This window comes from Pteropus vampyrus, unplaced genomic scaffold (genome assembly GCF_000151845.1).
Source record: "Pteropus vampyrus isolate Shadow unplaced genomic scaffold, Pvam_2.0 Scaffold613, whole genome shotgun sequence".
Classification (NCBI taxonomy): domain Eukaryota; kingdom Metazoa; phylum Chordata; class Mammalia; order Chiroptera; family Pteropodidae; genus Pteropus; species Pteropus vampyrus.
The window spans coordinates 70,739-87,890 of NW_011889394.1; the positions used below are offsets into that span (position 1 = coordinate 70,739).

The following is a 17,152-nucleotide window of genomic DNA, read 5'->3' on the forward strand; positions in this document are numbered from 1 at the left end:
AAACAACAAAATACATAGAAGAAAACATAGGAACTGAACTCAAGGACCTTGGGCTTAAAGAGGATTTTATGAATTTGACCTCAAAAGCAAGAGAAGTAAAAACAAAAATAAATGAATGGGACTACATCAAACTAAAAAGCTGCTCAGCCAAAGAAACCATCAACAAGGTAAAATGAGAAAATATATTTGCAAGCAACATCTCCGATAAGGGCCTAATATCCAAAATATACAAAGAACTCATACAACTCAATAACAACAAAAAAAAAACAAATGATCCCGTCAGAAAATGGGCAGACGACCTGAACAGACACTTCTCCCTAGAGAACATTCAAATGGCATTTCACTAGCTATTAGAGAAATGCAAATCAAAGCCACAGTGAGATATCATCTCACACCTGTTACAATAACTATAATCAACAGGACAAGTAATACCAATTTTTGGAGAGGATGCAGAGAAATAAGAACCCTTATACACTGCTGGTGGGATTGCAAATTGGTACAGCCACTATGGAAAAAACACTATGGATGTTCCTCAAAAAACTAAGAGTTGACCTATTATATGATCCAGTAATCCCTCTACTGGGTATTTACCCCAAAGACTTGAAAACACATATCTGAAAAGATATTTGCACGCCTATGTTCATAGCAACATTATCCACGGTGATCAGGACATGGAAGCAACTGAAGTGTCCTATGATAGATGTTTGGATAAAGAAGCTGTGGTACATATATACAATGGAATATTAGTCAGCCATAAGAAGAAATGAAATACTGCCATTTGCGACAACATTAATGGACTTTGAGCTAATCATGCTAAGCGAAATAAGCCAGACAGAAAAAGTTGAAAACCACATGTTATCACTTATATGTGGGATATAAACCTAAAAGCAACAAGTGAACAGGACAAATAAACAGAAACTCATGGACATGGACAACAGACTAGTGATTACCAAAGTGTAGTGGGGGAGGGGAGGTAGATGGGGTAAAAGTAAGGCATATATATATCTTATTGTTACATTGTACACCGAAAACTTACTGGATTTCCTTAACCAAGGTCATCGTAATAAAACAAATTAATTCATTAAATAAACAAGTATAAGACAAATTTCTCTACAAGTATACTAGAGCAAAACAGCTCTGAACTTCCTGGAACTCATTTTCTATGAAACAGGACTGTGTTGAACAAGTCTCTGTCTCTGTCTCTGTCTCTGTCTCTGTCTCTGTCTCTCATTATAGTTTAATGCCATAATCTTGTCAGGGAATACAAAATAAATAAATACAGTAGTGACCTAAAGGCATGTATAACGCACCATCAAATCTCTGAAATGAGTCTATTAATAATTTTCCTCTCATTCAGGGTAGCAGTTTTCTGTATGAAATCATTTTTGAGAAGCAATGATGATGTAGTGGAAAGAGAGCTAAGTTGGAGAACACCTGGGCTCTTCTACTGTTTAGGAAAGTCACAATTGCTCTGAATTTCAATTTTCTTACTTGCCAAACAAGGTTAATAAGAACTACATTACATAGTTCTTGAATTAATTATACTAACATAAAAAGTACATTGGACAACTTGAGCAACCACAAATGTAAGGTAATCTTAGTTATGAAAGAGTATTTAAAAATCAAAATTAGTTATAATCTTATTTTTCTTTGCAACTCAAAGGGAGGAGTCATATTATCTCAGATTTGAGATACAGTTCTACCTTTAACCAATTCTATTCAGTTAAGTTGTTTAAATTCATTAAGACTAAATGCTCTACTAAAAATGAGGAAGATAATACTACCTACCTGATAGATTTCTAGAGAGACTCAAAAGAGACAACACACATAGAGCACTCAGCACAGTTCTGGTATATAGCAAATGCACAGTAATGTTAGCTATTATTAAAGCTGTGGTCTATTCACTAAGCCACTCCCGTCTTGCAGGACCCTGTCTGAATAGCATCTTGACTCCCTCTGTGACATGTGTTTCTCCTCTTTTTAAAATGTTTTTATAAAAATGAGATTATAATCGTTACTTCTGTAATCACTATAGTCATATTCATGACTTCTTTTGCATAGGATTTAGTTGAATTATCACCATTAAAGTTTCACTTTTATTGTGTTAAGTCAGTGTCACTGAAAGTTTTACAATACAAATAAAATCAAATCATTTTGGAATTAGTAAGAACTTTAAATCAGGTTGTTCATTCAAATTGAGAATAGCCTCAGTGTCATACATGAAAAATTATTTTCTTTTTATCTTGTTCGACATTTCCAGTGACAAGGAGATAACCTTCTCACGAGGTTGCTTATTTCATTGATGTACATTTAGATGTACGTCTAATAATTGAGCAGTTCCTATCTACATTGAAAATAAATCTGTCTACCAGAACTGCCCACGATTCCTGAGTCACCACATGGAACGGCACTTATCAAATATCTCCACCAGCTCTGCAAAAACTGAAAACCATATTATATCTCTGCTTAAAGAGTGCAAAACCCAAATCTCTATAATTCATGAGATAGCGCTTAAAAGCATTGACTTTGAAATTAAAGAGTCTCGGCTCAGTCACTGTTTAGTTGTGTAATCTTCAAGTTATTTAATCTGTTTTTCAGTTTCTTTGTCAAATAATGACACCTACTTTACAAAGTTTCCTTCAGAGATTAAATAATTGTTCTAATAATTAATTTAAATATTTATCATAATACTTAGCACATGGTAAGCCCTTACACTGAATTATTATTAGCTTTTTAGCCAATGTATTTTTCTTTTGAGATGGATTACAGCCCCTCTATTCTATGAATTTGCCTTGTATGTGACTAATTCTCTTTAAGAATAATGATTTGAAAGACACATAATAATAGTCGACACATAATGAATTATTATTAGCTGATTAAATTACTGTTTAAATACTGATGTTTATTAGAGATAACTACATAGTCATATGGATATATAGATATTTTCAAAAGCAATGAGAAATCTATCACAAGCAAAGGCTTGAAAGATGTAAAAAAATAAAAAGAGTAGTGTTGCAAATGATGTGAGGTTAATATCAGAGCTCGTTCTACCTTGCAAATAGTCTTGGAAGACCATAGATATTTCCCACTTTACAGAATCCCTTCCTGATGATCTCATTACTATTGTTTCATGGCTGTATGATAAATTAGGTTCACAAACTAATTGCTCCCTCAGAGCCATCAACGAGTCCAAAGTAGGGCTTAAGGGGGTCCGAAAAACCTTCCAGGGGAGCAATCCAGGGAAAATGAGTGTGTACAGGTCTTGATTATACAAACCCTATGAGACTCAATTCTTTATAAGTAAGAGAACTGAAGCTCCTTTGGCTAGAGCCCTCTGTGCTCTACTGAGAAACAGTACTAGCTTTGTAAATTTGGTCTTACAAAAACACTTTGGAAAAACTGACTGTATTCTCAGGTGGACTGTGAGTGTTTAAACTGCTGCTCATGTTTCACAGTTAGCCTCTGTTCCTCATACACTAATGAGTGCACACACAGGGACCTTCTCAGTTCTTGCAGACTTCTTTTCCTCCTAAAATGGACTTAAAAATCAAATAGAATTATATAATCATTCATTATCATGATGTCTGATCATAGGCAAGGACCAAAGACCTCTGAGAACCTTTGCTGACCAGTAATTGATGATCCAGAGCTCAGAAATTTGTGTGGCTCAGAGATACTATTCAGGTGTGGCTAGAGTTAGTAACAAGCAGCAGGACGTCAGCAGCATTTCTCCTCCAGAATATCACTGTTTCTTTGCCATCTTTACCTTTGCTCACTTCTAGGGTGGCATGTGAATTGTTCATTTTGGCTTGGTCATTCTCTTTAAATATGTTTTTAAATGGCACTTGCCACAGTTTATGATTGGAATCTCCATAATGAATGCGGCTCTGTAACTTAAAAGCTCCTATATTGAAGTCGATGTTAAGGTATAGTGTCAAAGGTGTGGGATCAGCCTGTTGTTTGATTTCTAAAACTAAATTAGATACTCACAAGTGTGCTCTGAAATCAAGACTGAAAATGACCAGGAAGAAATAAGACAAAAACATTTTTCCTACCTTAGTAGAAGATGATGATGTGAACCCATCCAGAAGGATGTCATTGCCTAGCAGTGGAACAGACTGTCTTAAAAAGCAGAGGCAAACAGAGAGCAGTTTCCTAATGATTCAGGGCGTGGACAATGGCATGAGACAGGTTTTAGTTTTAGTTCTGTCACTTACTCGCTCTGTAAATCTGGGCAACTTGCTTAATTTTGTAAGCTTCAGTTTCCTGCTCTATAGATGGAAATCACAGTGATAATTTCTTCCTATAGGGTTATTTTTTTAAAAAAATGAATCATGTTTTTAAAGCAGTAAGCCCAGTCCTTGGAAGATAGTAAAGATTCGTTAAATGGCATGTGTATATTCATGAATCTACTTTTATTATTATTAATTATTATTATGCAAGTTATGAAAGGTCTTCGCCTTTCTGCTCTATGGGTCACTATATTTCTTTCTTCATCACAGTAACATAAATTTGATGCTTTCCTTGCTGCTAATATTTCTTTTGCTTAACATTTCAGAGTTGCCTCAAGTCTACTTAGAAAATGTTAAAAGGACCAGAATAACCAGAGCATCATCTCTTCATGGAGTTGGGGATGTCAGACCTCCCAAATCTGTAAAAATGTAAAATGAAGAAAATATAATCTAAGTCTATTCAATAATATTATTTAATACAACATATTTCAAATAATACCATCATTAAAGGTAGGTACTTAAAGAAATAAGTTTAAGATATATAAAAGAAAATAACATTTTTCATTAAGACTTATGTTTTTTGCTCGATATTTTTACAGACATTTCATAAACTTTACTATGATACCAGGGTATTTTTGTTTTTGATGTTGTTATAATAATTATAATTTTCATTTTGTAGATAATGGGGCTATATCTATGAAAAATGTTATGTAAATTATTTTAACTAGTATAGCTAATAAATAGCAAAGCCAGGATTTAATTTGTGTTCTGATTTCTAATGCAATTTCTTTTTCTGATACTTTTCAGAGGGTAGTAAATAGTGGGAGTTTGTTACTAAAAGATATTGTGAAAGTTCAAAATATAAATATGACTAAAGAAAGTAAATCCATAAATTAAACAACTGTAAAACATCTCTTAACATGAGAATGTTTTGAATATATTTTTAAACTTCTGATCTTGTCATAGAGGATAACCACCTGCCTCCATAAAACATTCTTTCCAAGAGTTGAATAGACTGTGGCTCTGAAATAAGCATTTCTTATTACCTGATATTTTTGTATAGATTGTGCCACTCATAAGAAGGCTGGTTGTTGCTTGTTAAAAACAAAGCCAAAGCACTCATCAGCAAAAAGCTTGATAATTTAATATTGGTGTTCAGACTTTTGTGTCTTGGGTCCCTTTTCAAGGTCTCACTTTCTCACAGCTATGAGGAATGTCTCAGTGGTGACCGAGTTTATCCTCCTGTGTGGGCATCCCACACACAGAGGATCTGGAGACCATGCTCTTTGTCCTGTTTTTGTCCTTCTACATCTTCACCCTTATGGGAAACCTGCTCATCCTACTGGCAATTGTCTCCTCCACTCGACTTCATATTCCCATGTACTTCTTCTTGTGTAAACTGTCTGTGTGTGACATATTTTTTCCCTCTGTGAGTTCCCCCAAGATGCTCTTCTACCTCTCAGGGAATAGCCGAACCATTTCCTATGCAGGCTGTGCATCCCAGCTCTTCTTCTACCATTTCCTGGGCTGTGCTGAGTGTTTCCTGTACACAGTGATGGCCTACGACCGCTTTGTTGCCATATGTTACCCTCTGCGCTACACAATAATTATGAGCCACAGAGTGTGTGCCATTCTAGCCCTGGGAACCTCACTTTTTGGCTGTATCCAGGCCACCTTTCTAACCACTCTCACCTTCCAATTGCCCTATTGTGGCCCCAATGAAGTGGACTATTTCTTCTGTGATATCCCAGTGATGCTGAAGCTGGTTTGTGCAGATACCTCTGCCCTGGAGATGGTGGGGTTCATCAGTGTGGGCCTCATGACCCTCAGTTGCTTCCTTCTCATCCTCACCTCCTACAGTCGCATTGTCTACTCCATCCTGCAGATTCGCTCTGCGGAGGGCCGACGTCGCGCCTTCTCCACCTGCAGTGCCCACCTCACTGCTATTCTACTTTTCTACATGCCAGTGGTCCTCATCTACCTAAGGCCCACCCCAAGTCCCTGGCTGGATGCCACTGTTCAGGTCCTGAATAACCTGGTTACTCCCATGCTGAACCCCTTGATCTACAGCCTCAGGAATAAGGAAGTAAAATCAGCCCTGAGGAAAGTCTTATATCAACTGGGCTTCCTTTCTGAAGAGTTGTAGAGAGAGAAGGGCAACTAATACTTCAACTGCACTTTATAGCTTGAAAGATATTTTGATATGGTTTTCACAAATATTTTTGAATTTGAGAGTACAGGTATACTATGATTATCTTCATTTTATAACGTGAGGGCTAAGATTCAAAAAGTTAAAGTGTCTTGTTGATGAATACTTGGAAGCGATGACAGAATGAAGAATTTGGAGCTGGTTTTCTGACTCTGGAAACTGTGCTTTCTTAAAGATATCATACTGCTGATGAGGTATTTGCCCAGGAGGCAGAACAACCTGGACCTTCTGCTTCACAATCTTTATTTTCTTCATCCTCTTACATTTTCTTCTCTTCTTTCCCCCCCACCCTGACACTTGGCCAAATTGATTGTCTCCTCAAATACTTGAATTGGGTAACCCCTACTTTTATTGGTATAGATGCTGGTGAAAAAAAGAAGGTGGGGGGGGAGTTTCATCCCCATGGCTTTAAGTAGCACCCTTAAAGAATATAAAGAAATTGTGTAAAGAGAGGGATTTTTGTCTGGGATCTGAGGTAGTTCTTTTATGAGTGAAGCAGAGATATTGGTGTACTGAATCTCCTAAAACCCTGTCTGTTGGGCTTTGACTTGGATGCAGGCCCTGACTGTAGATGTGCGCCATGTAAATGAGACTGTGGAAAAGGCAGATGGGGAAATCTATGCAAGGGTGACTGTGCTCTGATACCATATTTCAAAATCTAGGCTTGGCTTTATATTGCTCTGTAGAACTAGGGGACAATTTTGGGACTAAGCTGCTATCGTTTTGTGTCTTTGGCTTCTCCATTTAACTGAAAGGATTTGACTTTTTTCTCTATTCCTTCATTTATTTTTTCTTTCTAATTTTTCTTTTTTCTTTGTTTTGGTTGAAAAGTGCTAAGAATGAAAAAAATGCTATTTTAGTACAATGAGCTATTGTTTTCATGACTGAATTCATTGAGAATCTTATCACACTTGGGGCATATAGTTGCTATGAAGTTTATTCTAACAGTAGAGGGGGAAGGACACTGGGAAGAGGGTGATGGAAAGGGGGGAGACAGAGGCATAAACCAATTTTTTTCTTCTGTCTATATTTCTCAGAATCAGAGAGCAATCAAGGAACCTGCCAGATCAATTCAGCTCTGCTGTGTCTTTGCTTCCAGCTACTGTAGTGAGCCAGCACATGCTCCTGCAGTGGAAATAAGCTCTTGTCTAGTCACTTTCCTTAAGTGCCCCCAAACACTCTTAGTACTAATTCCTTTGCTTCTCATTAAACAAGAGCTTAAAGGAGAAGGTGAATATACATCTCGAATTATTTCAAAGTTGGTATATCCCTTTTCAAGCATCTCTGAGTGCATTTGAAGACCTCTCCTCATTCCTCAATTTCTTGGTTATAGCTGCTCACATGTTCAAAATAGAACAGTTTACAAGAATAAAAGATGTGATCTAATTTCCTTTCATTTTAACTCATGTAGATGTCATTTGATGAATAATTTTGTGTTAGAGGTAAGGAATGCAAAGATGAAGAAGACATGATTCTACTGGAATAAGTCATAGTCTACTGGAGTAAATAAACAGATATGCAACTAATTAGAACAACCCATGATAAATAAAGATATGAAATATAGCAGAAAATGTGGAATACAATTTTTTCTGGGATGTGGAGGGACCTCACAGAGGAGCTGTTGAAGGTTGAATGTTTTTGTTTGTTTTTCTGAATCCCCTACTTCCTACTCCAATAAAGAATTGCTGAGAAATGTTTTATAAGGAGAAGCAAGATACTTTTCAATTTTTTGTTTTCGTGGGATGGTAAGGATGAGAGATAATTTCTTGAGTGAGTATCTCAATTATTTGCCATCAATGAATGAATGTCTGGATAGGAAAAACAAAATTCATTTGACCTGTTTTCAGAGTTCTTCTTGTAGCTCAGCAATTTGTTCCTGAATTGGAGCTATTCCTTACACAAAATGGCTCTATCTCTACCTTCTTTAGCAAATTGATCTTTCTTCTTGTCCCAAGGTTTCTGAGAGATGCAGGTACTCTCCTGTATCTAGGTAGTACCTGAGTGAGACTCATTCCACCTAAGCAAGAACACAAAAGGTCAGACCCAGGCTGAGGTGTGGAGGCCCAGGTTGGGTTTGATGGTGGAATGAGACTTGGTTGTGTTCTATAATTGGATAATCTAAGAAGAATTTGAAAGAAAAAAAAAGTCAGGAGAAATCCCAAACCACATATATTATGTACCTAGCAAAATATTTAATCCACAGGGGTGTACCATAGACAGAGACTCAAGTCCCTGATGCAGGGAAGCCAGAGAGCAAGAATAGTGAAGCAAGGGTTCAAAGTATGTTTTGAGCAGAGTGGGCTATAGCAGCAGCATTTCCTGAGATGCTGGATTCAAGCACAGTTTAGGCATGGCATCCAACACCTGACCTCAGGTGGATTCTAGTTTCCTTAAAGGCTTATCTGTTCACTCCAACACTTCATGCAACATACCTTTGTAGCTTTAATCACTCTTTCTTTTTGCTCCTCCCTAAATTTTTGCATAACCAATGTCTGTTTGAATTCCACCTAAGCATTTTGTTTTGCCTACAGCTCCCAGAGAGAGAAACTATGGTGTGGACATCTGCAGTGGAAACCTGTGATATGGACACTGAAAGTGGAGATGAGATGATGGCTGCTCACACGGTGTAGGGCGATTGTGGAAGGAAGTTTTTGAAGGAGCGTTCACAGTAGATGCCTATTCTACTTATATCTTACTGTCTCTGGCACCCTGCTGATTTGTTCTAAATCAAATCAACTGAAATGAATGAATAACTAGTCAGAATTAATGATTTTTTCAGCACTCAATTTGCATTTTTTGGAGAATATTGCTTTTACCTTTCCAAAAATACTTATTCAAGCTAAGAGAATAGAATTATTTACATCTTGCTAGTTCACTTAGGTAAAGAGGAGCAATAATGCCTGTGATTATTGAAATGATAAATTGAGGAGAAATAATATATTATTTATTATTCCTTTATTTTACATTCCATTATTTAAAAATATTATTTTCATACTTGTTCTGATAATAGTCTATGTGACATCAAAAAGCCATCCTTTGTGTCCATTGGATGCCTTTTTTTCCAATTGAGTTGATATTTAATATTATTTTATATTAGTTTCAAGTGTACCTATAGTGGTTAGACATTTATGTAATTTACAAAGTGATCTGCTAATTAGTCTAGTACTCACCTGGCACTCACTATACATGGTTATTACAATATTATCGACTATATTACCTATGCTGTACTTCTCATCCCTGTGATTATTTTGTAACTACCAATTTGTACTTCTTAATCCCTTCGCCTTTTTCACCCAGAATCTCTACCCCCCTCCAAGCTAGTAATCACCAGTTTGCTCTCTGTATCTATGATTCTGTTTTCATGTTGCTTATTTATTATTTTCTTTAGATTCCACATAAAGTGAAATCATATGATATTTGTATTTCTCTGTCTGACTTACTTTACTTAATATAATATTCTCTAGGTCCATCCATGTTGTTACAGTGGTAAATGTCTTTCTTCCTTTTTTTTTTTTATGGCTGAATAATACTCTATTGTATATAGATACCAAACTTATTTCTCCAATCATCTATTGATGGATATTTAGGTTGCCTCTATATCTTGGCTATTGTAAATAGTGCTGCAGTGAACATAGGGGGAGCATATATCTTTTTAGATTAGTGTTTTGTGGGTTTTTTTAGCCAAATACCCAGAAGTAGAATTGCTGGGTCATAAGGAAGTTCTATTTCTAATTTTTTGAGGAAGCTCCAAAGTGTTTTCCATAGTGGCTGCACCAATCTGCAATCCCACATGAGAGTTCCCTTTCCTCCACACCCTTGTCAACACTTGTTTTTTGATTTAGGATGATAGCCATTCTGACAGGTTTGAGAGAATATCTCATTGTGGTTTAATTTACATTTTCTCAGATGATTAATGACCTTGAGAATCTTTTCATATATTTATTGGCCATCTGTATGTCCTCTTTGGAAAAATGCCTATTCAAGTCCTCTGCCCATTTTTTAATCAGATTGTTTGTTTCTTTGGTGTTGAGTTGTATGAGTTCTTTATAAATATTGAATATTAACCACTTATCAGATGTATCATTGGCAAATATCTTCTTCCATTCAGTAGGGTTTTTTTTGTTTTGTTTTGTTGGTGGTTTTCTTTGCTTTGCAAAAAGCTTTTTAGTTTGATGTAGTGCCATTTGTTCATTTTTTTTCTTTTGTTTCCCTTGCGTGAGATGATATATCAGAAAAAAAATATTACTAAGAGCAATGCCAGAGAGTTTACTGCCTATGTTTTTTTTCTAGGAGTTTTATGGTTTCAGGTCTTACACTAAAGTCTTTAATCCATTTTCTCCTCTATGGTGTAAGAAGGTGGTTCACTTTCATTGTTTTGCATGTATTTGTCCATTTATTGAAGAGACTGTCTTTACTCCACTGTATATTCTTGCTTCCTTTGTCACAGATTAAATGACCATATAGGAGTGGATTTATTTCTAGAATCTATTCTGTTTTATTGGATAGCTTTTAAAAGATGTTTTTATTAAATAGTAAATAATTAGAAAATAATAGTAATAAAATATATATAAAGTATAAAGGACTATGATACAGTAATACCTGGGTCGGTACCACTGTCTAGTTTAAGGAAGAAAGCAATGTAAATGCTTTGAATGTTTCCAGTGGACCTGGGCCTGATTCTGTATCCTCTGCTAGGCATTCCAAACTCTCTCTACAAAACATCTCTCTCATGAATTTTGTGCTTATTATTCCCTTCTTGTTCTTTAAGTTTTCCCTCATATGTTTCTGTCCTTAAATACCTTATTACCAGTTTTTGAAATTTATACTAATTTAATTCTACTGAAATTTGCTGTTTTTTACTTAAATGTTACTTTTTTGGCATTTATGTCATTGCATGTGTCTGAAATTAATGCATTACTGCCAAAGTGTAGTATATCATTGAGTAAATAGATAAACATTTATTTTCTGCTGTTATTTTTATTGGTGAATAAATATGAATTTCCAGAAAGTAAGAATTAGATTTTTACAAAAAACAGACAGTATTTTGGTGGGTTCTTTGTACCTATCAACATGTACAGATATGACACAAACATGTCATCACCAACTTTCTCTCAAGATTTCCTTTTACCAGAGAAAAGAGAAAATAGAAAATTTTATTTAGTTTAAATTTTCACAATAGCATACCCTAAGACAAGGGTTTGAGTATAAGCAGTTTATTTAGAAGATGAGCCTGGGAAGCATAAGGGAGCAGAAAAGTGAAGCAAGAAAGGACAGTCTATTAAGCAAGTGTGAATGGCTGTGGACAGAGGTCTTAAGAAATACTGGTCATAATTCAATTACACGTTAAACTAACATCTTTACAAAACACACATTACATAATACCACTTTGTTTCTATAGGATCATCAATAAACATTTGTTGCTCACAGGTTAAATTAAAATATAGTATCTGTAGAAATAACAATCATACCTACCTACTTCTTAATCTCTTCAAAACCATTTATTCATATATTCACCCAACAACACGCACACATCTTTTTCCTATATACTCTACTATTTAGCTGAACTGTCCTGACCACTCCCAAAATGTTCCTCTTTGTATTTTTGTATTCTTTATTGTTCTTTTAATAAATACACATTTATTGAGTATTTACTATGTTAAGCACTGGAGTTACAAATATCTAAGTCATATTCTTAAGAAGCTTATAACTAAAAAACATGGGAGACACATATGATTAAAATGAAATGTAATAAATATTTAATGGAAATATATAAACTAGACTAGTAAAATGGAAACAGAAATCGTTAATTCTGTAAAGATGTTGAGAAGTTTTCAAAAAACATTTAAAATATATTCATTCACAATTTTGTGCCTTTATAAATTTTATTCTCTCCTCTTGGGATGCTCTTTACCGATTCCCATGCTGGGAATCCTTCAAAACCCAAGCTGAATCATTATTTTCTTTGTAAAATTTCTTTCTTTCTTTCTTTTTTTTTTTTTATCTCAGACACAATTAAGTTCTTATTTCTCTGTTTCAATATTATATCATTACATAAAATATCAACTCATCCTGTGAAAAGAAGATTGACAAAGTAATTTATAAGAGTAACAATTAACTAGGTGCAAAGAGGTAAAGAAAGAGAGATGGATGCATACTTAAAGCTTAGAACTGTTCAACCCTTAATTTGCTGAATGTAAAAATGAAAGTGTGACTTCTAGATGACATTTTGTTGATGGCCTCAGTCTGTACATTCTTGGAAGTTATTAAGCATCTGCTAGGAACAGACTCATGCCCTACTTTGAAAATAGTAATCATTTATGGTAAGAGAAATAATAGAATCAGACAGGTATGATTTAGATTTGATCTTAACATGTATGAACTTTATGATTTGTAACAAGTCACTTACCTAACTTAAATTGCTATATCTTAATTGGCAAAATGAAAATATTTAAACCCACTTCATTGAATTGTAAAGATTGACTTAAATGGTGCTTTAAGGCACTTAGCACTGTATTATGAATATAATAGAGATTTGGTAAATATGATACCTTCCCTTCTTCCTTGTTTCTTAAGAAATACATTTCTTTAAGTTAAAAAAAAAAAAGCAACAGAAAAGCGGTGTTTAGTTTACAAGATTTTTCTATGGAAATAATTCTTCATGAATATTAGTAGCAGAGAGCAGTGTTTAAGACCAGTATTTAAGAGTGCTGGGCTTTGTAGCGGGCAGATGTGGGTTTAGGTTTCCACTCAGCCACTTGGCATTCATGTGGTTTTAGTTGAGTTCTCTGATAACACTTTCTTCAAGCATATTATGAAAAAGATACAAACACCTAACTTATAGGGTCAGTGTGCAGATTATATTATCCATGCGAAGGACTTAGTGCAGGGCTTATCACATAATAAGAACATATTAGCCACTATTCTGTAAAATAAAACATTTTTTTAAAATTTAATATAAAATGCTTGTTTTATATATTAATTTATACTTATGCGATATTTTAAATTCAGGCAAAATTAGATGAAGTTCTGTTTCCTATTATACTTCTCATTGTTACTTTCCCTTCATTTGAAGTCATTAAAACACTAAAACCTTGAATATATAATCCTACAAAACTGATAAGTAATAGGATTAATATTGAAATTACAGTTTATCTCAACTCAACATTTATTTGGACTTTAGCTATAACAAATTATAGACAGATACAAACAAAGGCTTAGAAAGAAAAAAACAAGACAGAACAAAAAAGATTTGCACAAAAAGTAAACAATATAAAAATTTCTAAGGAAATATCAGAAATGAAGATGATACTGCTGCTGATAACTACTATGAGAATTGAGAATTTATTGAAGCAATTTAAAAGAAATAAAAAAGAAACAAGGTTATAGGTTATATTACAATGCATATGACTTAGATTAAAAAAACAAATACTCTTATTAAATTATAACTTTAGATGAAAAAAGAGAAATTAAGCTACTGTCAGAAAATGCTGGAAATGCCAAGAAAATGTAAATTTTTGTTGTGATCAGTTGAGATTTATAGAGCATTTTCCATGTGCTAAGCACTGTGCTAGGTCCTTTGCATTGTTACCTCATTTTGTTCTCATAATAACCCTATGAGGTAAGTGCTTATAATATTATCATTATTTTACAGTTTAGAAAATTAGATTGCAAGCTTGGGTAATTTGTTCAAAATCACATAGGTAGTGCATGCTCAAGTTAGCATTCAGCCTTAAGTTTGGCTTACTTTCTATTATGTACTGAATTGTGTCCCCAAAATTCATATGTTGAACCCTAACCCCTAGGACCTCAGAATGTGACTGTATTTAAGATGGGGTCTTCACAGTGGTGATTAAATTAAAATGAGGTTGTTAGAATGGGCCCTAATCCAATGCGCCTGATGTCATTATAAGAAGAGGAAATATGGACATACAAAGAGATACCATGGGTGCACATGGAGAAGAAGGATCATGTGAAGGGGCAGCAAGAGGGTGACCATCTGCAAGCCACAGAGAGGCAGGAGCAGATCCTTCCCTTGTCCTGCCAGTGAAAACCAACTCTGCTGACACCTCGATCTTAAACTTTTAGCCTGCAGAACTGAGAGAAAATAAATATCTGTTGTTTAGGCTCCCAGTTGGTGGTATTTCATAATAACAGCCCTATCAAACAAATATATATCCAAGCCTAGCTCTGCGTTAATGCCTCTCATGTACAAATGTGTCATTTGTGGTACTGATAATAGCATGTACTTTCTATGTGTATTCTTATTAATATAATTGTCGGAAACTCAAAATCGGTCCTTTTTTCTTAAAGTAGGTAATGGAAAGTTCCAGATGAGAAACATATTTATAGTACTTTTCTTACTACTTATATCAAGATATAAGATTTCTCCAAGGGAATTGTTGAGAAGAGAACTTTTTAGTTAATTAATCTCAAAGGTACTCATTCCTGAGAGATGCTTATCATGCTCATTATGTCTTTGGCTTTTTGTTTTTGCCCTATAATTTTTGGCCCTTAATCGTGAGTTGTGAAATGGGGCAAAATGGATCAGTAAGACTGGAAATTGGCTTAGGAAGTATGTGTTAAAGTGTTTATGGTCTTGAGTTCTCTCTGCAATTATTATTCCAAGGAAAAATTAAGTGTGAATGTAACATACATGTATGTGTGCATGCATACACACATAAAACTAACATTCTGCCTCCTTTACTCACACATGGTTGTTAACAATTTTATTCACATCAATTTTTCTAGGATTTTCAAGATGAGACTCATTCTTCCTAAGTCACTGCATTAGAGAGAGAGAGAAACCCTATAACATTATCCTTCTTGTGAGAGTTAGTGATAAAATACCACTTGTCAATTATGATGTAATTAAATAGCCTCAGTAGAACAGTGAAAATATGGATTTTTTAATGTCAAGCCTTCAAATCGCTACATATTCTGAGTGTGGAATCTTCTCACTCTCAAAGAAGCATCAGTGGAATCTGTTCCCTTGCTTCAGTGCTCAGAGCTGGCTTTGCCTGGCAGAATTAAAATAGGACAGTAGACAAAGTAGCAGGGCCAGGGGAAGCAATTTGAGACTCAGTGAATTTCAAGAGGGAATGTGGAAAGCTTAATTTATCAACCATGACAGTCCTCATGGTTCAAATTAACCAAATTCTTGTTGATTCTTTCCATCAGGGGATGCTGTGAAGATTTATCACATCCCATGTTACTCATCTCCAATTTTGAAATCCAAAATTTAGAAGTACTTAAATTCTTAGTTATTTTGAGGACACGAAGTAATATTGAATCCTTAAATACACACAAAGAAATACACACACTATAATCAGTGGGATTAACAATAATTTTGATAATGTATCAATAGAATGAAATCTGTTTTTTTTTAAATTAAATATCGTAAAAATCCTTTATGGCCATCAATAAATAAACCATCTCTATCAAAATAAAGAGATACATTCTTACGTCCTTTTATACATAAGAGGATAGAGATGAATGGGACCTTAAATATCATATAAAGCAATTTTTGTACATGATGAAGCAAGAGGACTCTAAGAGGCTAAACGACATACATAAAATAATATAGAAAAAATGAGAACAAAGGAGATACTCTGTTATCGATTATTACTTCACTTAAAAGATTGGATTGGTATTTAATTTAGGATTTAAATCTTCTATAGCTCTTGTCTGCTTTAGAATAATATTTTATAATTATCTTTGTATTTGTCTTATCTACCTCATAGACAGCAAATTCCCTAAGGATAGGCACTGTATGCCTCATACATCTTCTACCACTAATCCTGTCTTCATTTCCCTGCAGAGGTTTAACATAGAGGCCCGAGCATACTTGAAAGTCTACTACTACTTGTACTATTGAGTTGGATATCTTCTTATAAATGAAACCCTTATGTGACACAACCCCACAGTTCTCTAACAATTTTATTATTTATAGAACTAAATCTGCTCACTTGGAAGCCAATAGTGAGAAGAACTAAAGGAACAGATTTAGACTAAGCCCCACAACAAAAGCTAATCTAAGTGCACCATAATTATACCTTTTTTTATATCATGATTTTTAAACAGAAACTTTGAGCTAGAAAGAACCTCAGATATTCCTAATATAAACACCTCTTTTTAAAATCAAGCCAAGAGGCCTGTGTAGCTAAATGAGTGCAAAAAAATGAGTGTACTAAATTGGGAGTTCTAGTCTCTAACATGGGATCTGAAGCCTATGTAGGTTTCCTCCTATTTTAATTAACTGATGTATGAATTCAGCAGACATTTATTGAGGATCTACTAAGTCCCTTAGCTAGGTGTTATTGAGAATAAAAAATGAATCAGATAGATATCTCTGTGCAATTAACTATGAAAAAAAATCATATAGTACCTGTCATAAAGAAAATATAGTTAAAATAAGAAGTGGGTTTAATGAGAAAAGTTAAGTTGATCTGAGGATATCGGGGTCTGAAGGAGGATACAAAATATGAAATCTGATTGGTTTATAGAATTTGAAAATTTGGGAATGAAGGTGGGTGTTAGAGGAAAAATCTAAGAGACACTAAGGTATAGAAATGTCAGGAAAATAAAAAATGCCAATAGTTTTTTTAGTTAATAATCAGTAATATGGAATATTTACTATATTATATATTTATAACATTTATGATTATAAATTAATAATATATATTACCATCATACATAGTATTACATATGTATA

The 17,152-nt window shown here is 34.4% G+C and overlaps 1 pseudogene; it reads left to right on the forward strand.

The window, feature by feature from the left end:
* The first annotated feature begins 5,438 nt into the window (after window positions 1-5,438).
* LOC105308679 lies at window positions 5,439-6,378 on the forward strand (annotated as a pseudogene).
* Window positions 6,379-17,152: the final 10,774 nt, after the last annotated feature.